The 25,013-nt window shown below is 37.1% G+C and overlaps 1 long non-coding RNA gene across 1 annotated transcript; it reads right to left on the bottom strand.

Moving 5' to 3' along the window:
• Positions 1 to 6,247: 6,247 nt before the first annotated feature.
• LOC115343230 lies at positions 6,248 to 11,821 on the bottom strand. Its single transcript, XR_003924060.2, has 3 exons — positions 11,755 to 11,821; positions 11,217 to 11,221; positions 6,248 to 6,389 (listed from the first exon to the last, which is right to left on the bottom strand). It is a non-coding gene; the product is annotated as an uncharacterized LOC115343230 (long non-coding RNA).
• Positions 11,822 to 25,013: the final 13,192 nt, after the last annotated feature.

The following is a 25,013-nucleotide window of genomic DNA, read 5'->3' as shown; positions in this document are numbered from 1 at the left end:
TCTTTGCAAGGCGCTTACAGCTGTTGTTTTATTCTTAAGACTTATCAATGAAGGTGTCACTGAAACCAGCTGTGCCATGAAGAAATTTAAGCTAGATATTACTGCCTGTGGTGTTTGCATTTAAAACACTTTGAACACTGAAATTACTGTTTGTAGAGGTAAAAAAAGCAGGCTACATGTGGTCTAGTAGCACTTTAATTCAGCTTATCGCTTGCTCGGTATTTTCTGCAGTACCACCATTATTCTTAGCCATACATTCATTTATTTCTTAACCCTAATTTATTTGTAAGAAATTATCAATATATATAAATATTTTTTTCTATATGTAATGTGTCCTGAAAATTTTACACTGAATTTAAAGAGGGTAATAGGAATAATAACAGGTTTCCAGGACACTAATAATGATTTCTTTTCTTATTGTCTTTTTTCTCCCAGAAAAAACCCGAACCGTCCTACTTAAAACAGACTTTGAGAAATACAAACCAAAAGCAGCAGAGTAAAAACCATTTACAAAACTTGAAGTGGCTGATGATGTAGACCACAGGCCTCCGTTTAATTGCATCTGTATCTTCTATCTGTAACATTAGTGGAAATATGGAAAAATTAACTCTGAGGTCAAATGTCATTCAGTTTCACAGGAACCAAAACTCCTCTGGTATACTATTCAGCTGCTTACACCGTATCTGTTTTCAAGACAGTGGCGCATGAGCTATGAGAGTAGTATGAAATAAGAAAGGAATCCTTTTCCCCCTTTCCATAAATCATGTTTTTACAGTTCAGGAGGAATTCTAAATAAGTGAAGTGGGAAAGAAATGGTGGCAAACTTTTCTGCAGATGGCACATTACATGAGAACAACTGAGAAGTAAATAGGGTTTTAATGCAGAGATGGAAACTTTAAAGGATATTTGCATTCTTTTTTTTCCTGTTCATCTCTGTTAGATTGCTCAGCACCAGCAGCTTGTTCAGTTGTGTCTGGGAGAAAAGAAAAAGTCCTTTTAGAAGCATTGTCCTTCACACTTCATGAATGAGCAGAACCATTGCCGCATGGATTTTCTCCTCCTACTTTCTGATTATTGCTCGACAGAAACATCTGGTTGGAAGCCCTAATACTTCCCTGAGCACAGAAGCTCCCAGACTGTGCAAAATGGGGGCTCAGTCTGTCCTCATCTCTGAAAAGAATGCCTGTTAAGTGCCTGTCGGGGAGGACTGGGAATGGACCACTTGAGGTTAGCTCAGGGATCCTGCAGCTAAACACAACTTAGAAAAGAGTATTCTGGTATAAAGCACAATTAGTATTTTATGCGGTACGCAGTGAATGTGAGGGTTTTGCCAAGGTTCAGTCTTACGTTCTTTGTATAAATTGCAGTCCTCTTTACCTGAGTGGTAGATTGGAGAGTCCAGGAAAATGGAACTATTGTAAATCATTAAGACAATATGGGAAAACATTACTAAAGCAATTACGACTACAATCTTTAAATGGTTATACAGGGATTAATGATGCAATAGCTTGCAATATTCGGTTTTATTACTAGCAGAACTTAACTGTACTTTCTGAAGGAAAAGGCTTTTTTAATAAAAGAACAATATTTATTTTTACTACATTACATTTATATTTAGATTATTTAAAGAAAAAAAAAACAGTGACAACATTCTATTAATCTGTTGTCAGTAACAGTTTCCATATATGAATATTATTATTTCTTTCCACACTTGCTCAAAATACACTGAAGAGATGTTATTCATACTTACCTTTGACATAATCTTTTTCTGATTAAAAGTCTTTGAGGTTTTACCTTCAATTATTCACATATATAATACTCAGTAACTAAATTCTGCTCAGTGCTTTGCTAATCACTGTCATACAGTCTATTTACTTTATCAGTTTCAATTTGCTAAAAATCTAATTGGTGATGGTATGATAGTATTATGTTCCTGAGATGGTAATGTTAATTAATAAGCTTTTTTGCTAAAGCTTTTATTCCACTGAGCAGTTCTTGTTCCTGACAAGGAGTATTATATGAGAACACCTTTTACTTCTGGAAAGAAATTTGAATCCTGTTATACCTGTTGAGCAATGAGAAGATAATTTAGTCCTTTAAAACATGTTTTGACAAAGCACCTCTTGATAGAAGCAATATGCCTTGTGAAATGGCACATAGCAAAACCAGAGGAACTTGGCTCCCCATATGTCTCCCGTATCTGTAGTATATGATGTAGACAGAAACAAATACAGAAATATTACTTATTGTGAGGATATCTGGACTGGTTCTTTCAAAATTTAGAAAGAAACTGTGAAAAGAAACCGAAAAGCAATCCAAGTCAGAGAAGAAGGAAATAACTTCTTTACTAGTAAGTGAAATGCTAATGAAGAAAAACTAAAGGAAAACAGTTTCCTTTTAATTTACATTCTGTTTCTACTGTATGATTTGTGCTCATTTCACATAAGAAGTGTAAAATGAACAGTAGAGAGCCACACTCTATATAACAGGAAAAAGAGATTTTTACTTGTAATGACCTCAGGAACATCATCCGATGCATTCAAAATGTTTTTACTCAGCAATTCAGGCACTAATAAAAGCAGAAATAATGTTATAGTTACACAGTACAATAATTTGGTGATTCTGTCTGAAATTTCCACTTTGTGATTGGTTCAATTACATTGCTCCTGCTTTGCATGTTAGGGTATAAATTGAGTGAAGTTTTGCTACCGGTGCTTTTTTTTGCTACATGTTTCATGTGCATCCAGACCAAGGACAACTGGGAATCATTAATGTGACTCATTCACAGGGGAATACACTGAAGAATGGATTGGCTTCAGTTGAAGAGAAAAGTATGGGAGACATACATATTCTCAGCAGAAAAAACAACTGTGGAGCTTGCAACAGATTCTCCCTTGCTGAGCTGGAGAATTAAGGTCTGAGGCAGGGGACCATAGGTCCCTGAAGAACCTGGAATCACTCAGAGTGATCAAGACTGTGGTGGGGGTTTTCCCACACACTGAAGAATTTCAAATGCATTTGGGTGGAGCTTTTCGAAACAAGAAGGCCTTTAATCCTGCAAAATGTTCACATAAAGCTCACAGAAAAGTTTCTGGGATACAAATTTTCAGCAGAATTGAGAGTGGGACAGTTACACATCAGATACAGATTTTCTATTGCATTGACTGACAACTTGGCTTTGATGTAGACTGACTTCCACTTCAGCTGCAGCCCTGTGGAACAAATGATGCTCAAATCTCCTATGCAAAAGCAGCTTCAGTTGCTCCAGTCCCTTTCTTTCAGCATTTCAACTCCTCTCCCACCTTCCCTAAACTGTTTGAAGCACATTTTTTTGGAGGACACCTTCTGATCTGTCACCTTTTCATTCAGAAGTGGGAGACGGAAGGTTGCAGAAACATTGCAATGAAAAATTTGGGAAACTTGTAACAGTTATTCTGTACAAGATGATGTGGAAGATGGAATACAGTCTAGTTCTCACCAGTGGGAAAGGCTGACAAGAGTAACAAAATACCCTTTACCCATAAAGTAAATAAGCATTGCATGGGTAACTATAGAGGCACAATTCTCCCACTGCTATGGTTGTAGTGCCACTAAGTCAGTAAGATTTCAAGTTTTTGCTTATGGCAAAGGATATCTTACTAACTTGAACAATAGGAAACAGAAGTGATGAAAAATATCTAATTAGGTGGTGGTTGGATTACTGTGATAGGCCTAATAAGAAATAGGCCTGAAATAGCTTTTTGCATAGGAAAACTCTTCCACTCTACTTCAGCAGTGATAAAAATATTACTATAAACAAATTAATCATTACTATGATAAAAAATATTATTATTGTATCCGGTTGCACATGGAATTATATGGAGTTGAGAAACTCCAGAACAGTGAGGAAAAGGCATGGGGTCCTTATGCTTGTGTCCAGAGGGAATAGGTTTTGCATGCTCTTGATGTACCCTGTTTGTGGTGATAACACAACAGAGGCTTGAAAGATCTTGAGCCACTGATTTCATTACCTCTGTATCCATTTCAGCTGCCAGCTGCATTAGGTGTAGGTAGTTTATACTAGAGTGTTTTTTTTTTTTTCCAGTTTTGCCCTGGAGAACTGTATTTGCAGAGCTATCAACATAGCACATATCCACTTCCACAAGTCACATAAATTATATTCAAATGAGCAATGAATGTGCCAGTTTCCAGATGAAGACTATAGGTAAGACAGCTTCTTTCTTTCTAGGGTGACCACTGGGACAATACACAACCTCTTTTAAAAAAGAAATGCCTTGCTAAGATTATAATAATGCTGAAAATACTTGTGTACATTGTGGATGACCCATACAATCTTCTACTGCTGCAGGAAGTCAGGCATGTAACTTTCTCAGAACAGCACTAAGAAAACGAATTAGTTACTAAGAAAATAACACTAAATTAATACTAGCAAAGAAAGCAAATTGCAAATTATTTTGCAAACAGTAGAAGATCAAAGTCATGAATATTAAAAGACCAATTCAAATAAATGCACTTCTTGGTGCTATTACTTTTATGGCCTCCTTCCCAGGCAAGAATTCTGTATTAGAAACCTAAGTTCCCAGGCAATTCATGGGTAAAGTAAGATTGACATTTAGAATAACATGCTGTGTGTGTAGCTGCTGAGTGTTAAACAACTGGGCGGGTGACTGAGTTATTAATCCTGTCCCCGAGTCAAGCTACCTGACGCCTCTCCTGAAGACAAGTGCCTGACTCTTAAAGAAATACAGTTGTTTGAAGAACTTCAGTTTTATGGTCAGAGCATTTGGCCTAGAAATACAGAAATCTTGGTTTAATATTTTCTTATTGCCTCAAAAAATTCAAACTACACCACTTACTCAAAAAATTTCTGGACATTATGGGCCTGAGATGGAATATGGTGCTGCAACCCAGTAGTCTGGACACTAGACTAAGAAAGTGAAGGAGCTGGGGGCTGCAAAGACTGACTGTTTAAAGGACTGGTAAATTTCTAAAATCTACTCAAGGAGGAAGGCCTCTTCAGAAACTATCTTAGGCACTAAATTACTCCATCTTAGGTGTTTTTTACATCATTTCCTATTCCTTTTCTAGTCATATTCATATAAAGAAAAAGGAAAAAAAAACCCACTCCTTTGAAACTGGCTAAGGAAGGGACTGTGTTAGAATTTCGCAGCTCTTCATGATGAAGAGAGGTCATGTTTTAAAAGATTGCAGTTACTTGCAGCTGCATTTGAGATGATGAACTTGAAAGCTGAATGTGTATTAGATATGCTCTGATGATGTCTCTCAAGTCAAGTTCCATGGAGAACATATGTAGGAAATGACATAATTTTGGATCCTAATCTAGCTGTATAAGCAAGGTGTGAGCCAAGCATTGTGAACTACTCAGCTATGTCAATTGTAGGCATCTCTGGAATTTGGTTTTAAAATGTGAGTCAGCTTGGTAGTTTGGATGGCAGTGCAGTAACGATTTTTTGAGTGCTGTTTGGACTTGATTTCCAAGCTACGTTGCAGTCTAGGTGCCTCATTCTTTTGCTGCTTTTGACCCCTTGCTGGTTTGTTTTCAGGGAGATTACTGCACAGAAGGACAGAGTGTTGGTTTATGTTGTAGAATAAGAGTAAACATAGAAGTGGATTCGGTTATATATAAAGCCACTTTACACGGCAAGTTTTCTCTTTGGCTTTTAAGGCATCCAGGTATCAGGAAGTTTTTTCTTCTGGTTCAGATTAAAAGCTTATTGTGCTTTTGTATATACAGCAGGGAGATATTGTAGGCAGCACAAAAAAGGCATTGTTCCTAGGCTATTTTTCATTGTTTTGTTAGAGCATGCCTCAAGATAATTTTCTTCCTTCCAATTAGGAATCTGGCGTGTTTCAGAGATATGGAATGTAAAATAATTACAATGATCAAGTAGTTGAGTGTTTGAATGTGTGCCTAAAATGTATGGGTAATTGGTATAAAAAGTGCAAATATTTGACTAAGTGTCCTGAGACACTCTTCTTCACATTTTAAAGTCAGTATTATGGTATCGAGACTTCATGCAAATAACACCTTCTGTGATATGCTTTCTTCATATCTATTACATATGGTTACATTTACATAATTCACTGACTGAGTTTCCTCAGAGTAACTGCTTCCCATGCTTTAGGAACATAAACTAACATAGGAACCTGAATCTGTACTTCACATATCAATGTATTGCTCAATTTATTTATGCAGATTATCTATATTCTGCTCTTACTTGGAGCTGGAAGCAACACCCCCATGTCTGTGAGGTTCTTATCAAGTGAACCATCTGAACCTAGTTGACCTTCATTTTCTCCAGTAGTCACTGTTGTGGTTTAACCCCAGCCGGCAACTAAGCTCCACCCAGCAACTCACTCACTCCCCCCTCCCCCAGTGGGTGGGGGAGAGAACCGGAAGGGTAAAACTGAGAAAACTCGGGGGCTGAGATAAAGACAGTTTAATAGGTAAAACAAAAGCCACGCACGCAAGCAAAGCAAACCAAAGAATTCATTCACCGCTTCCCATCGACAGGCAGGTGTTCAGCCATCTCCAGGAAAGCAGGGCTCCATCACACGTAACAGTTACTTGGGAAGACAAATGCCACCACTCTGAACATCCCCACCCTTCCTTCTCCTTCCCCCAGCTTTATACACTGAGCATGACGTCATATGGTCTGGAATATCCCTTTGGTCAGCTGGGGTCAGCTGTCCCAGCTGTGTCCCCTCCCAACTTCTTGTGCCCCCCCAGCCTACTCGCTGGTGGGGTGGTGGGAGAAGCAGAAAAGGCCTTGGCTCTGTGTAAGCGCTGCTCAGCAGTCACGAAAACATCCCTGTGTTACCAACACTGTTTTCAGCACAAATCCAAACAGAGCCCCATAGCTACTATGAAGAAAATGAACTCTATCCCAGCCAAAACCAGTACAGTCACCATAGGCTCTTTTAGCTTAATTTTTACCTACTTTGCAATATCCATGTTTTGAGATTATTAAGTTTATTACATCTAGCAATTAGACCATTTGAGAGTTAATTGACTATTCTGAATAACGTTGTTGTCCTGGTCCTGCCATTGTAGGCTGCCCTTTGTCAGATGCCACCTTGCTTTAGAAAGATTCTTTTTCCGTTTCCATCTCCAGACTGTACCAGAATGAACACAGGGAAATGGGAAAAAATGTACAGTGCTTTGAAGAGGAAAAGTAAGTTGTAACTAATACACCTAAAAGACTCACAGAACCAAATGAATGAGATTGAGGAAGGGAAGACAGATTAAAAGAATTCCCTAAAACCAGAGGGAAGGCTGCTTCACTGGTTAAAAACTTCAGGTGTATAATTTTCTGATTCTGAATCTTTTCAAGGAGACATCTAGAATTACTTATTTCAGTACTTTCCAAACATTTTAAGTTACATCAGGATGGTTGGATAATTCCTGCCAACTAACTCTGAAAACTTCTGTTTGCTTTATGTAAATATCATTTTAACTGTGTTCCCTCCAAAAATGAAGACTCCTGAGGGAGAATTTCAGTGAGGAACACTGTAATAAATACATAGAAAATGCCTTGCGTTTTCTGAAGGTGTGCTGAAGTTTAATGTGAAATCATGAGTCACTTTTTTTTTAAATCACACTTATTTCTAATCCTAGAACTGTAAAAATGAAATCACATTTTCCCCAAATGATAACAAACCAAGAAATATTAACTCTTTCTTTGTTACTTTGTGCTCGGTTGATTCTTTGTAGGGGACAGATGGCCAACTGTCTATTTCCCCATTCTTTCCTAACCATACTAACAGTACATAGTTCAGTATCTGTGCTTGCTTTTTTTCTCCATGGCATTCTGAGCTTTGTAAGTGAAAAGGAGAAAGGTTTTGTGACAGTGCGCACATAGCATGACTATTCAGGAGGCTGTAGCATAGTCTCATTTTGAACTTGTTATCTAGCAGCATGATTCTATCAGGTTAAATGAAGTAATCTGTGCCCTGTCAAAGTGTACATGACATCAGATTCAGCCTGCTCTGACAGCTCCTTCCCAGAAGGTCTTGATATTGAATCCTCTGTGACAGTATAGCAACAAGACAAGTTACTATTCTGTCACGAAGCCAGCTATTTCCATGAGATGATAGAAAAACCCGTGAATAAAAAACAAAGAATAAATGTCAATATATTGGTTATAAGATAAATATTACATCTAAAGCAAACACTGGAAATGGTACATATGATTCCTGATTATTGTCTGCCTTGAGGCCTCTTTCAGTCCACAGAAAATAAGAAACATATAGTAAAAGTGAAGAGGAAAATACAAGAGGTTCAATTTCCTTGTAAAAGGAGAGAATGGAGTAAAGGAACAGATATATAAAAGTTAAGTGCTCAGATTACATTCAGTGGGGGATAAAAGGCTTTTAGGATAGGATCAGCTAAGTGCCAGAAATAAAAAGGTTACGGCAGTTATAGCCAGACAGTGGGAGGTTCAGGGCTGGAGTGATAACAGACAGCATCAGAGACAGGAAGGTGATAAAACTGAATGGATGAAATAGGATTAAGAGAGACATAAATAAATTAAATCAACTGAAACCTTACTTTGCTTCTGCCATGTAATTATATACAGTTATTTTACGGATCATGAAGCTCAGAAAATTGCAGCCATTTTCAACAAGCCATGCCTGTTTGGGAAAAAAAACCAAACCAAAAACGTGCCAAGCAAACAACATACACATGCACAGAGGGCATATATTTTTGCAGTTTTCTTGACCTGTCTTGAAATATTTTCTTCTCTATTATAAACTTCCCCGTGTCAACTAGAGGAAGCAGCCGTTCTGGGAAAGACATCACATCATGCTGCTCAAATAAATTTTATAACAAGAAAATTCCTCAGAGAAAGCTGACTTAATCAAGGAGGTCTTTTTGCTGGCTTACAGCAGGGCCATTTTTTTTTCACAAATCAGCTATGGAGAATCCATCCATCAAGTGGGTAAGCTTTATATGTTTATTCTATATTTGTGATCTAGTAGTTATAGCAGAATCTAGTAGTAAATACTAGTAGTGACATTCATCTCAAATAATTTTATTTGGTTGAGTGAGCATGTAGTCAAACTCAGTGTCATTTTTTTAGTCATTGGAGAGAGACTCATGCCTCCAAAGTGCAGTTCCTCTACTCACTTCCATAAGGAAGGAACCTAGACAGCTAATTTTTAAATGCCTGAAGTTAGGTGAGAGGAATTTCACCCAAAGTGCCCCAGAGAGACTAAGCAAAGTAACTTGGATATCTACTGCTATCAGTGGAATTATTTATCAACACAGACTCTTGGTGGTTTAACTTCAGGAACAGAGACCCATGTTTGTATTTGTGGCCTCGGTTCTTTAGGAGTCACAAATTTGCTGTGGAAGATACTGGAGAATCTCAATGCTATCCCAGCTGCATAAAAATAGGCTAGGTTAGGAGAAACAGGGAGAAAATTAGTAATAAACTCTGTCTGTGGTGTCTGTCTTTTATTAATAGCAGGTGTGAATTGCTGCAGCTGTGAGGGAAAATGTTTACCTGATGGTCAGCCCCGGAGTCAGCTACAGCCTGGGAAAGGTGGCCTCAGGAACTGCCTACTGGGCACTAGAAGCACTTACTCTGATTTATGTTATCAAACATCTTTACAGAGGACTGTGGCCAATAAATTCACTTTCTTATCATATTTTTTTGAGTCAAACACCATTATGGGCATGGAGTGGCATGCACTGGATTGCCACGTGGGTCTGGGTCCTAGTGAGGCACAGTAGCAGGGATTTCAGTAAGTTATCACACATTTTCCAAAGCCATCCTCAAGTGGCCTTTGTTATTACCTCATCTTATCTCATCCTTCCTAAAAGTTATATTTTTCCACACCCATTTGCAGTACACACTTAACCAGGAAATACCATGAATAAATATGATAGCCAAGAAGTTAAGTGATAGTAGTCTTAAAAAAAAAATTACATAAATCATAGATGATTTGATATCTCTTCAAAGTATAACAATGTTCTGATCTGAAGCTCAAATAAATTATTAGGATGTCACTAGGCTTTAAAGAAGGCCTTAAATTTCTAGTGGCTTGATAACAGGTTTAGTTTTCCCCTGAAAGTTGGATATAGTTGGAAATCTTCCATTGGATCAGTTAGGGTCATCGCTTTAGAATTTAAATCCAGCTTGCCATTGAATATATGGTATTTGATTTGCTTATTACAGAAAAAGATATTTAAACCATCAAAAGAAAAGCCTGGATTGCTGTTCCAATCCATGTTATGTCCTCCTAATATAGCAACTTCAGCATTTTATCTATTTGACTCGAAGGAAAAAAAGCCTACAAAGCCAAAGATTTTAAGTCTGAATTAAGGAGACTGATATTATGTAGGAACATTGATTTGTTATGAGGAGTAGACAGTAAAAGATTACATTCTAAACTCATATTTTGTGAATTAAGAGGGTAAAATACAACAGGTATTGATCTCTGCACATAGGTAAACAGCAGTTGCAAATACAAATTGCTATTCCGCAACACCATTCATGCAACGTGTCCCAAGGAGCTTTACTTGCTATCAATAAAAAAACCAACAAAACTGCTACTGAACTAGATAAGCCTTAGAAAACAGATGTCTTTTAAGTAGTATTAAAGTCAGAAAGCCAGCTGCTTGGGCCCAGCCAAAGGCTGATACAGGATTTGAGAGAGGGAAATGCATCTGTCTTTAAGTCACAGTTTTATCTGCGATTGGCAAAGGCCAGGTAATGGCTCACTGCCAGTAAACCTACTCTGCTGTGATGGGGAATGGGACAGATGGAACAAATCTCTCAGATTCTCCCATGCTTCTCCAGATTGCTACCAAGGGCAACATCTTTTTAGGTTACCTAAACAGTTAGAGTCATTAGGAGAGGGGTCTCAGAGTCCAACCCTAAACCAAAAGTGGGGTGAAACAGAAGCACCGATTCCAGGCCCAAGGATGGAGTGAAACACAGATTTCTTGAGAGGCTATACAAGGTCCCAAACCTGTGCTGCATCCCCTTGTCATTGCTTGGCAAGATGTTGTTTGTAATAGAGAAGAGTTTTAACACCCCTGCTCCCAGGCTGCTGCTGTTTAAGTATTCTGTCACCAGCTTGTAGGGGTTTTGTGTAATCTATCAAGCCAAGAAGGAAAGTGCATATGTACATAAAGGATTTTGTTTGACTGAATGGAGGATTTCCTACATGAAATGAAATAGTACTATGCCTGTGTGGAAATGTATCAAATCACTAAGAATCAGTATTGGCTGGTCTTTTTGTTATTTTGGCTGGTCATGGAGTGACTGCTAATTTGTCCTACCCTGCTCCCCTCCTACACCTGTCACTTCTCTCTGCCTTCTCTGTCCACTGCCCTTCATTCACATTTCTTTCTACTTAAGTTATTTTCTCTTAAGTAAACCTCAGTTCTTACAAAATAATGCACATATACATATGAACCAAGATGAAATTAATAGTGTGTTGGCTGGTCTATTTGTGTATCATACTTACTTCCTTTTTTCATTTTTATCTTACCAGTCAGATGAAAGCTATTGAGAACAGGACTATCTCTGATGTTGTTTTTACACTTCTGTGAGCACCACTTTTCAGTTGGCCTCTGGAACTATATATTAAATTTATTATAGTGTCTAATGGTGTGTCCTATAGTTAATATAATTAATAATTCTGAGCTTAGAGAATGTCGTGCTTTAACCTCAGCCAGCAACTAAGCACCATGCAGCCACTCACTCACTTCCCCAACACCCAGTGGGATGGGGGAGAGAATTGGAAAAAAAAAGAAGTAAAACTTGTGGTTTGAGATAAAAACAGTTTAATAGAACAGAGAAGAAGAAACTAATAACGATAATAATAATAATAAAATGACAATAATAATAGTAATAATAAAAGGCTTGGAATATACAAGTGATGCACAATTCAATTGCTCATCACTCGCTGACTGATGCCCAGTTAGTTCCTGAGCAACGATCCCCCTCAGGCCAACTCCCCTCAGCTTATATACTGGGCATGACGTAATATGGTATGGAATACCCTGTTGGCCATTTTGGGTCAGCTGTCCTGGTGTGTCCCATCCCAACTTCTTGTGCCTCTACCGTCTTCTTGCTAGCTGGGCATCAGAAGCTGAAAAATCCTTGACTTTAGACTAAACACTACGTAGCAACAACTGAAAACATCAGTGTGTTATCAACATTCTTCTCATACTGAACCCAAAACATAGCACTGTACCAGCTACTAGGAAGACAATTAACTCTATCCCAGCCAAAACCAGGGCAGAGAAGTACCAATGTTGCATCAAAAATGCAAAGTATGAAAAAAATCAGAAAGGTATAAGCCTATAATATTTAAAAATAATAACCCAATAAAGAACTATCAGGAATATAGTAAAGTGAATAATTGTCAGGAAGGAAGATACTTTCAGGCAGTCACAGCAAATTATGTATTTGGCAAAGTACGTATTTTAGTAAACTGTATGTTTATGAAATATTGCATAGAAACCAGGCCTTTTCAAAATGTTGTTTTATGAAGAAAAGCAGCTAAACAGTAGTCAAGTGCCACTGATGCTAAGAATATTTACCTATTGTTAAGGATGCTTCAGGAAAACAAAAATCCAATTGAATGTCATTTTTACCAAAAACACATATGTCACATACGAGCTTTCTTAAAGGCAATGGGGAACTATGATGTTTACAAAGCACTGCAGTATGTGAGAACATCACGTAGCTTAATGTCTTCATCCGTTGAATTCTCACATGAAGTAGAAACATCACTTTTTCTGTATATCTTTCAGATATAAAATGAAAGACTTTGCAACCTGTCCAAGTCATGTGAGGTGATTGAGTTTGGGCAGTGATATGAATCTCAGTTTCCTAACTTTCTGATTAGTGCCTTGTCAGTTTATGTGCTTTACAAATAACCCATCATTGTCTGCTGGTCTAAATATCATTTGCAATCTTACTTATCCAGAGGAAATGTTTATTGGTGAATGATGCACATTGGTCTTTCATAACATGCAGAAGCTTTCTGTGAGTAGTTCACTCATGAGGGACCTGAGACCCCTGTGCAGGCACGTGAAATCATTGCTTTTTCCTGAACAGAGGACAGACAGTTTGGCATATGGAGGTGATATGCCTGCAACATAATACAGTCAGGGAATAAGATTATACCGAATTGTAACCTCCCACTTGTTTTGTGAACAAGGTTTCTATTGTTATCTCTTTGGTAATTTGTTTAGCTGGAAAAAAACAGTTTGACAGTAGATCTCTGTGTGGTGGTGAAAAACAGTGACCTCTTGAGATTGACAGTATGATCTGGCAGGAAGCAGGGCAGCCCTGGACAGCTAAGTGGTTGAAGCCTTCCTTACTGAACAGCCAGTCTTCTGCAGAAGAATATTCTGTATTTGCCACCCATGGGTCACTGCTTTGAAAGCCCGCTTTTGAGAGGAACTAGCTTGAGGAGGGCAAAGGTAGAAACTGCTAGTCTAAACCCTTGGCTAAGAAAAAAAAAATCAGTTACTTCTATTTGACCAGCTAATCCCAGGTGATGAAGAAAACCTCAATGGCTTTTGAGACTGCCTATGGTTAAGGGATTAATTATTATTTAATGTGATTATTTAATATTTGTCTATATTATTCAAATGTTTGGTCAAAACTCTAGGAAATCTTCAGAGGAAAAACTAAGAGTTATGAGGCGCATCTCAAGAATGATCAAAAAGATCATTACTTTCTTTGAAAGTGTCTCAATCTTTGTGTAGCAGAGGTGATGCTGAAGGGAGAAGTGGTGTTATCTGTTAGCCAGCTGAAGGTATCTGGTAAGAGGGATATGGTGAAGAGGGAAAAGAGGGAAGGTGAAAATTGGAACAGACAAATAAAAAATAATTTAAACACAAAGAAAATGTATTTTGCAAATTAAAAAAAAAAAGGGGGGAGTAAAAGCAGAATTGGGACAGATGAAATAAGAGGAAAGAAAGCCTTTGAGGCTAGTACACTACTTTGCAGTACACTCGTATTGCAAAATAACCTGTTTCAAACTGTCATTAGTTCTGATAGAATATTAGGGTATTTGTGAGTCAAGCTTCCAAAACTGACTGGTAAGATCTGAAACACTCAACAACAGCATGTAACATGCTGTCGAGATTCATACACATTTGTAAGACCCTGATCACTTCCCACATGCCAGAAATTCTGAATCATCTATGCTGAGTATAAAACTAAAGGAAAAAACCTACTAGCAGAAAAAAGTGGTATAAGAAAAAAGTCTACTTTTCTAATAATTGAACAACTCTGAAATTATATCTGAGAGATAAATTTTCTGCCATCTTCTCTGGTCTTAAGCTTAGCTAATGCCATTCTTTATTCTTGGCCTCTTAAATGACTGATAGCACTCAAAAGTAATAGAAGTTAAAATTGCTTTTTCTTAAAGGGAAATTTCACACCTATCATGTTGCCCCTTTTTAAGTGAAGTGCCCTGATTTAAGTGAATCAACTTAAAGAGAAATGCAAATACTACCTGTTTGGCTGAGCAGTGTTTTTGGATACAGAATGTCAAAGTCTCCAAGCCTTTGGGATGAAAGAGCTCCTGACAATATCAGTAACAAATCCATTTGGATGTGTTGTTTGTCCGGCTTTCCCAGTGGGCGTGTGGCAGAAGCAAGAACCATGACATGTGGGAGCAGGGTTGGAGTCAGGATTGGAAGCAGTGCAGAGAGGAAGGCCAAGCCATAGGCAGAAAAGAGGGATTGGGAGACAAAGCAAGCCTGTCAGTGATTTGCAGTAGGTTGCATTGCACAGCTAATGGCCGTACAGCCTTAAGGATGTTATGTACTCCATAGCTTCCACAGTAGGAGCTTTGATAACCATTCCAGGAGCTATGCCTGTGAATTGTTTCCATTGAGTTGTGATGAATCATCACACAGCGATGCGTGCCAAATGTCACCACCAGTTTGTTTCATTGTAAATTTGTAATGGGTTACTGGAGGTAGGAAGTAAAAGACAACCAAATAGAAAGTTAGTGTCAGCATTTCTTTGTCTGATGTTGGCTGATAAATCAGCAGAGCATAACTGCTTAACCTAATGAGAACTGCACCTAATGCTTATGTAGATCTTGTATCATTTTGAAGAAAACTATTCTATATTAAAGATACTTGATAAATATTGACCTGGGAGATACGTTTTAGACCTTTATATTTTCCAGTTGTAGATGACAATTTAGTTTAAGCTTTATGAATAGGAATCTGAAGAGAGAAGCAGCTACCACATATCTTGAATTTCAAAGCTATTCTATTCTTTTTTAACAAAAAAAAATCTGTGCTTTTGGAAAAATTGCAGTATGATTTTATTTTTGGTCAAAAACCAAATCAAGATTTGTACATGAAATTATATGTGACTTTAAATGAAATTAAAAGAAGAAAGTATTCAAAAAGTCACCTGCTACCTGGTGTACAATGTATGCAATTCTTTCATTACTGCTACAGATATAAATTTTTTTGCCAGAAGGCAGAAGAGTTTTTGAGAAGACGTGTTTAGGCACTGAGTCTTTGCTTTTAAAGGATCTTTTGAGATCTTAAGAGGCAGTTTTACATTAGCTGTAGTATTATCTTTAGTCTTTGCTGTGAAATGCAGAAATAATGCAGTTTTAATTGGCCTTTGGAAGCAGTAGTTTTCAAATGGTAATCTACAAGGAGACTTAAAATCCTGAAAAAATGAAGGCTGCTGTTTTAATTATAACGACAACTTGCTTGAAGAATTAATACAAGCTAAATGTTTGTCTAATTCATGTGATTAAGCAATCACAAAATGGCCTCTCTTAACGGTTTGCATTTTGTGTGGGAAACATGCATATTTTGAGAGCCACTGAAAGTGGCTACATAGAAATGAACAAGAAGAAAGATCTCTCTTTTCATTGCTTATATTTAGAACCCCTTTCTATGATATGAAAAACTTCAACAATGAAAGTAAAAAAATAGAAACATTTCCTTGCCATTGCTTCTACTTTCCAAAATGAACTTGTGTGAAACCAAGTTCTGCATGCTGCAGAGGGTGCAAGGATTTTTAGAGGCCTGAACAAGATAAACCACAAGAAGTGCCATATCTTTTTTTTTCTCAATGAAACTACAGAAGTCTCATAAGTGTTTCATAAATCTGTGAAACAAATGCAATTTAGAAAAACAAGTCACTCCTCAGGTGTACAATATTACTGAGTTGCAATGATCTAATTGTCTAAAACTGAAAAACGTTTTGCTGGGATGAATGAGTGTTGAATGAAAACTTGTACATTTTTTAGAGCTGAAAAAGATTCATGACCTCATATGGCAGCTGACAGAAATGAAAATAGAAAAAACCATGCTCAGTGAAGCTCCAACACAGCAGTTCTCACCACACTGATAGCTTTAGCGCCTGTAAACAGATAGAAGAACACTCTGTCTGAGTGTAAGAAACAAAAACTATTACATCTGTAAATAAATGGGAGATTTTAGAAATTAAATGTCAATTTTATTTAATTGAAATAGCTATTAGAAGGATTCATCCATATGTATACACAACACAGTCTCCCCACAACTAAAACCTCTTGACAGATATTATTAAGTAGAATTCAGTTCAAAAGGGCTTCTCTTAAATACAAAGTAGGTTGATAATATATACAAAAATCCCGCTACAAACACAAATGTAGTGGTTATCAGACAAGACAGCAGTTTTCTTAAAAGTATTGCCATATGTAGTATTTAGGAAGGAAAACTGCAAAAGAAAAAAGCTTTCTTTAGAAATTCTGTCCTTTTTTGTGCCTTATTTTTTGATTATTGTTGGTATTCTTTTTAGCATTTCAAGTGGCAAACCTTAACCCAAGCTTATACCTCTTTTTAAGTTATAAAAATGAACTTACTTGTTTTAGTTGCATGCTATTCATTTTCTGCGGAAGTTGGCAATTTTAAAGTTATTGATTTAAATAGCAGCATTTAAAGGCAGTGCAATTTGCAAACATTTCCAGTAGCTAAGTTAGGACTTGGAAAGAATGTTGTAAGCTATAATGAAAATGCCAGTTTCTCTCACTTCTTATCGTGTTGTCACGTTCTGCATTCTTGAGGCAAACTGAAAATCATTATGCAGCCTTTATGATACAGCCACTATTTTGCCAGGAAGTAGAGTGCCATCATTTTAACAGCAGAGCTTTTATACTGTACTATATTCATTTCCTTCAGCAATGATTTACAAACATTCCTATCTGCATATTAGGCCAAGGTATAACCCTAACACACAGTTTCCAAACAAAAGCAGAATAAAAGACAGGCTGAGCAACAGCTATAAGTACCTGTCTCATGCAAAGAGAAAAAAATAGTCAACACTTGCATCCTGGAAGGTGCTGAGGCACCTCGTTTTCTACTTTGTTTAAGTTCAGTGGTAGTCAATGGCATACAGAACTGAAGCCTCAGGAAGAAGTCTGTTTCAGGCTAGTGCTCACTCCTATTTGATGCAAGAAAGAAAAGCGAATGAGGACCAAAGCTCATTCAGGTGTGCTTACAGTGGAAAATCTTTACAGATCACTAATTTTGTGATTAGTGAGCCCTTGCAAAAGCAGATAGTGCCATTCACGCTTGAAAAATGTGTAATCCATATTATCTGGCAAATAAAACCTAAAATGAACAGCCTTTCCTCTTTCTATACGGTTGCTTTTCATTGCTATGCATTTGCCCAGGCTGAGAGTTTTAAAACTAATGCACCAGACCTGCTGACTCTCATGTTACTCTTATGTTATGAAGTTACTAAACTTCGGTGATTTAAGAGAAATAGTTGTAGGCATATCTTTGCTGCAGAATCAACCAGGAGGCTCAGCACATGGGTTAGCCCCATGGAAGAAAGGAAATACTGGAAGCTGCACTTGAGTTACCCTCTCCTGACATGAGTGACCCTGACCCTGTGGGTTGCTGGGACTTTTGGGGTCATATCTTTTGTTCCATATCTTTGAGGTCATACCTTTTGTTCCATATCTTTGGGATCATATCTTTTGTTTTGCTGGGTACAGCACAGCAAGTCTGAACCTTGCTGGGAGAATGCGACTCGCCTTTGAGGGCACAGAGGAGGGAGTTTTGGGAAGGCAGTGAAATACACTGAATATAGGAGTATTTTACTCAATGTACTGCTTCTAAAGAAGCCAATGACAGTGAAAATGCAGCCCATGCTCTCAGTCAGGCTAGCTAACCCGCATTCAAAGGAGCTTTTCATTCAAGTGCCTAGCCTAGTGCTTCAGACAGGAGAGGCAAGCAAAGAAACCCTATGAATAAACCCGACTAACTAAAACAAAAAAACCCCCCCTCAAATCCCAAATGAAATAATGGATTTTGGACTGAATCTGGAAATTATAGCCTGCTGTATCTGTGATCGTTACTACTGTTTTGCATTTGGCTGAAGGTGACAGCGGTTCCTGTAAGGGAATGTGCACTGCTATAAATTCAGAAGTGGATCCCATTGTATGTATGTCTTTTGAACATGGGCTGCAAAGTCTTGATATCCAAATCAGCTTCAAAATGTGAACTAATGTTAAGAAACTGGGAATGTTTGCTGCCAGTGAATTCACTCATTAGGAAGTATGATTTGTTAAATTGGGTTCAGTGTAAAGAAATAAACTAATTTGCTTAAATCATTGTCAGAGAAAAATACCTAATATTGATTAAGTATTTGAACAAATGTAGGCACTGTTTGGAATACACAGTTCATAAGACAGTGAAGGTAGGTGAATATTGGAAAACTTCTGCAAACTGTTCACATGTTAATGCTTTGTTTTGACTTTATTTATATTCCTTTTGTAACACTTTTCGCAAATTCTTTGCTGGGTCCAATTACTATTAAAATACTACTTTGGGCTAATTTTTTTTTTAAGCAAACATTGCAAAACACTTGTGGATATTTAACAGTGAATTGTATATGCAAGTATTCACACTTAAAGATTTCTATTTAGCAGGATGCTTGTCTGTCACAGAATAGAAACAAAGCTTCTGCAGATATGCAGAACAATATTCAGTAAATACTTTAAAAAATAAATTATTTTAGGTAAATAGTAACTTCTTTAACAGAAAATTCAGTTAGAGAAAACACATAACATTATTTTTCCCAAACAAATCAAGCAGTTTGAGTGCATATATCTACACCAATGCAGGTGCTTGTTTCACTGGCTCATTAGCTGACACTCATTTCTCATAGTCCTACTTAAGTAGATACTTGAAACCTGTTGTACAGCCACTAGTGGCTGCTAAGCCCAAGATGAGCTCAGTCTTTCATATGGAATATCGGACCTTCATGAATCTCACTGCATCACGACAGACTTTTGGTTTTGAGCTGATCCTTGGTGAAAGGTTAGGGGGAAAGCAAGCTCAAGGTCAGGGATAATATTAAGTCCTACCTAAGTTAGGTTCCTAAGTAGTTTTACAAGGAGTGTCTGTCTCTGTCAGGGTGGTTCGGGAATTCTTTCCTCCCGGAGTCTCAGTATATATACAACACTGTTTGTTAATAATGCAGATTAGTTTTGTTAGTTAGGCAAAAAGAAAGTAGATGTAATGACTGGTAATTCTGGTACTGGTCACAACATACAGTGAAAAGCACCATATATTTGTACCCTGATCTAAAAGTTACACGGGTACCTGTCTTGTGCCTGAATGAAATGGGTCATGCAAAATTTTTGAAATACTACCTGACAGATGGCTGACTACATCTGACAGATCCTTTATCCAAACACTAGATAGTATCATGGTGTTTGGAGACTAGAACTGTAGCCTGGCAGCAGCAGTGTGTTTGGGAGAGAAATAGGATTATTGTTTCATATAGGGCAAAGCAACATTTTTTTCAATACAACTGATGAGGGAAAAAAACCCACCCCAAAAAGAATGAATAGAGGAAATTATTACTTTAATTACTCTGCCTCTACAAGACAGAGAAGAAATTAAAAGTGACTCATTAATGCTCTCTATGAAAACTGAAACAGATAATGGTAGGTACCCTATCAGATAATTCCTCAGCAAAGGAGTTCCTCAGTATAGCACTTCCTCAGATGAGAAGAACCTGTGAATCACAGAAAACTAATAGCAGCCCTTCTGTTCACATATGAGAGAAAAGGATTTCAAGAAAAAGGATGGGAAACCTTAGCAGGCTGGATTGAAGGACTGTAAGGTCCTCCAGCTCAAGGTTTTCTTGAGCCTAAAACCAATTGATGGTTGACAATATACATGTAAAACCACTCTTGTGTGACTTGAAGTTATTCTTTAGTGTGGAGACTGACCCTACTTCATACATTTAATGTCCCTTATCAGGCCTTTCCGGCCCTGGACATTCACTGTAACTTTTGAAGACATATAATAATTAAATTTTCAACCAGATTTTTTTTTAATTTCTTTAACCAATAATTAAAACCAAAGGCTTGTTTGAAAACAATTGTAGATTCTGGGGAAACCAGTGAGTCTTGCTTCTTCACCTAAAACATGGAGACAAGCTTTTAAATTTGGTTAATTAAAACTAGGCCTTTTGCTTTCTATGCACACACTGTTTACTGAAGGGACAAAGCAAAGGTAATCTTTGGGATTTGGATCATAAGTGTCTGTCTTCACTGAAAGACTGCCTGCAGTCTGTCATGCAGCTTTCCTCTCCTTACTTGGCAGAATAATGCAGTCTGTGTTGGCTATTCCACTGCTGGATAAACTCCCCTCATTGACCCCTCTGCTCACCAGCCTCCACCCCCAGATCTCTAAACTAACCATATCTGTACTGAATAGCTGATTGAAGCCCTCACAGCAGGGGCAGAATGTGATTATCGACTCTTGGAAGCAGATCATCAACGCAGTTTTACTGTAGGGGCAAAATTGTTGAATATTTATGGAGCATAACCTGAGCCAATTGCTCAGAAGCTCCAATATACAAGCCTCTAGAAGACTGTAAAAGGAAAATGGCAGTCTCAGACTGAGAAAGGTCCCCCAAAACCAAAATCTTTAGCTGTTTTTTTCTATAAAAAAGGCAACTATGCTCCAGTTCCTACAGCTGTAAACAACATCAGAAATAGTTCAGGCAGACCACTGTATAGAATGAAATCATAGGCCACAAAAATTTCTTATGTTTTATGTCCTGAGGGTAACAACATAAACACAGTAATGCTTTGCAATTATGCAATGCCTTTGAGCTGAGGAGCCCAAAATGTTTTACAAAGGTGGGTAAGAACTACATTTTTGAAAGACTTACAAACAGCAGTGGGGAGTCTTCCATGTAGAGCTATGTGAAAAACTGATTATTTTCTCCACGGTTCTCTAGCTGAAATGAAAAAACAGAACCAAAAATTCTGTTTGGATCAATAGAAGGCTAATTTTTTATTTTCTTGGTGAAGGTGAAAGTCATACAACTTCATTTTTTCCATCTAAAATAAAACATTCTCTTTTATTTTGCTAGTCGAACCTCTGTTCTAATATATCCTTTATTCAAAATAAGTTTTAAAAACAAATCAATAATGTTCCATTTTTAGAAATACTGACATGACTGACTTCCACTTTTGCCCATTTTTATATCTCATTTTGAGGTGTCTTTTGAACTTGATACAAATTCATTAAATGTTTCTGTTCTTCTCCTTTCTAATTCATGCAGCTCTGTTCCACTCTCCTCCCATTTATGCCATTAATACCGCTACATCCTGAATTTGCACCAGTAACTGGTCCCACTGTGTAATGATTGATGTAACAATTCAATCTGAAAGCAGTGTCTTGATGCCTGAAATACACTTAATTGCACTGCAAGCCAAGCCAAGCTTGCAGGGGATGGATGGAGTTTCAAGTCAAGCAGTAACTCTAGTTATTAAGAAGCTGTGAATAATGCTGAAATAAAGGCTATCCATATTAGGAATCATTCTTAATGTAAAATGAAGTATCTGAAATAATCCTTGTTAATCTTCTTAAAGTCTGAGACAGTTAAATTAAACAGGATATGAGAGAAAAAAAGCCATGAAAAATTTGATTGAATTGTATTCCATTAACATTCTGAAATTTCCAGGGTTTTTTACACTAGCTGTAGAGTAGATGGGAAACTGGGAAAAAAAAAAAAAAAAGAAAATAAAAAGAAATAGGGAAAATAAACTCTTGGGTTCTCCAGCTTCCAGGAAAGCATTGCTGTTGGCCTAGAAAAGCCTCAAGCACGTAAGCGTGACCATTATTCTTCTATTGTACTCTGGGAGTACGGCATGTGCCCAGCTGTAGCTGTAGCTCTCTCCACTTATAGAAACTTTAATGACAGAGGCTCTGTAAACGAGTATGGCATCTAACATTTGTGAGCTAAAGTTCTTAATTTTAGCTAAGTTCCTCCTAGTTCTAAATAAACTAACATGGACAACGATATTGCTTCTGATGGCTTATGCTCAAGTACACTATTTGACCATATAGTGTTGTCCTCGAGTTATCCCCTCCAGACTTGAGCTTTAGAACAATTAAGAATTACTGTTAGGGAATCAATCACAGCTTTTACATGAGGCCTAGTGCCAGCTGTAAGACATGAGGAGTTTATTCTGGACAGAAATTATAGCTAAGAAGGACTTGGAAGTAGTGAGTGTTAAATACAGGAAAGAGCATGAAGGATGAAGAAAGGAAAGACCCTTAACGAAGGAGTCATCGGAAACAGGGAAAGCTTTCTACTTTGGCTGTCAGTAATACATGGACTAACACACGTACAAATGTAAATATACACACAGACACACACTGTATTTGCACTCTGATTAGATTTTCAGATGTGCACAGAGATCTCCTCAAAAAACTTTCTCCAAACTGAGCACGTTTTAGTGCACAGGTAGGAAGCAGCAAAAAATACAGCCCTGTGATATAAGACACCAACTTCTCAGACATTCTTGCAAACAACTTTCTTGCCATCTAAATGTCATGAAGTCAAGGCGAGTCTAATGACTACGAACAGACACAGTCACTGAATGCTATCAGCTATTCTTATTTCTTCAGAGTCTGATACTGTGAAGGCAGAAGGTTTTCCATAGTATTTCTGACTTGCCTTGTCTACTCACATCTAAGAAGAGACAGAGAAAATTATTTTATTTTTAACTCTAAGAATTCCTGTAAGATTTGGATCTGGGTCAAAGGTATTGCAAGGTTGTTCTCATTGTGCACATTGTTTTTCTTATTATAAACTTTTGATATAAGAGCAGTCTGATTTTTCTTTTTCTTCAGGCTGGTTGGTAAGTCTCTTTTCTGAGACTTCATGTCTGTGAACCATACTGGAGAATTTATGATTTGTGACTACATATATAAATACAAAAGATCAGAATATATTTCATTACTAATATCCATGTTTCAAAGAGCAGATCCATTCAAGATGCACTGCTTCACTATTCTCTTTTGTAGGAAAGTATAATGTGTTTGTGGTTAAATATCCTCAGAAGATTCCTCCTCTTCTTTTTTATAGCTTTGTTTCATATTTCCCACAGCCATGAAAGACCACACAAATAAAATATTCCTGTAAAAATGAATAGCACAGTATCACAGAAATTATCTTAGTTAATTTGAGCACAGAACAGTTGTCAAACATGGTATTAATTTTTAATGTGAAATATTTATTCTCTCATTTTCTCTTGTCTTCAAGAAGAAAAGAAGATGATGCTTTGTTTTAAAAATTAAAGAGGAAATGCCAGTAACAGTTTGTATTGCTCTGTATGGAACCAAAGTTCTTCTGTAATCCAGGAGTAAAAATGTAGTTATTTACCTAAGAAATAAAGAGTCTTTCCACCAAACTAATACTGCTCAGTGAATTATAGAGCAGGATAAATACTGTAAAAAATCCCAAGTATATTCATACATTTTAAAAAAGTACCATAGCTGTGATCACGTTCTTTTTATATCCTGTTTCCAAAAATACCCCAGCAGCAGCATTTTCTGGCAGGAACATGTACAAAAATAGCCAAATGTTAACATGACTATTACAGAATGTGTGTGGAAAGAAAATTTTAATTTCATTTTGCAAGCTTTTATATATAAAATACATTTCCTGGACTCAATAAAGTACTTAGACAGATGTTTACGTATGATTATTTTCAAAATGTATGCTAAAATTTTCTCTTGTGGAGTTGAGAAATAACTTGAAAGTATGATATTACTCCAGAGTTTCATTCACTTATTACAAATACGAATTCCATATCTGTCGATAAAACCAGAATACAGACAGTACTGTAGAAATGATAAAACATGGAAACTAGGCATCACATGAACTTTCTGTCTTTCATTCAAAATTAATTTAATTCTGAAAGTCTAAGTCTCATAACAGACTTGTAAACAAGCCACAAATTAAGATTTTTTAAATAGAAATTACTCAGTAGTTAAATTTAAAACCCACAGATTTTGATATGTTCAGAAATCGTGAGCAGGCAAAAAAAATCATATCAGTTATTTATCATGAAATTTTTTATCTAATATTTAGCACATAATCCACTTAGAAGGAACAGAGGATTTTTGTTCATTAATAGGTATTTGTAATTTTTTATATATTGTGTTTTTCAAATAAAACATATCCTACTGTTGTTTTTAACTCCAAGGTTTTCTTCTTCGGTAGTGATGAGTCAAATTTCTGTTTAAGGGCAACTGCTGTCTTGTTTAAATTCCTGATTAACCACATTCAGATTTTTGATACTTCTGGCATTTTTATTACTATGGGGTTTTTTCTGCTTTAAACAAAATGACTAATTGTTAGCAGATTCATTCTGGTGATAGCCAGTGGTGACCAGGGCCAACTCAGGCCAAGGCTGCAAGTACATAACATAACTCATTTGGGGCCTTGTCAGTACCTGCTCAAGTCAGTTCAGCCAATACCTGTTGAAGTCAACAGAAAACCTTCAAATAGACTTTGGCTATTTCAGCTATATCCCTGAGAAAGGAGAATCTGTATATTTCCAGGAATCATGACTGCATCAAGGACTGAAATAGTTGGTGGGCGAGAGAGATATCTGTGAGTTCCTTGTTCTCTGAAGTCACCACATTCTTTAACTGAGACTCACTTCCC

The sequence above is a fragment of the Aquila chrysaetos genome, chromosome 1 (genome assembly GCF_900496995.4).
Source record: "Aquila chrysaetos chrysaetos chromosome 1, bAquChr1.4, whole genome shotgun sequence".
Classification (NCBI taxonomy): domain Eukaryota; kingdom Metazoa; phylum Chordata; class Aves; order Accipitriformes; family Accipitridae; genus Aquila; species Aquila chrysaetos.
Note: the sequence above shows the minus strand (reverse complement) of the source record. Positions and strands in the feature narration are given on the sequence as shown.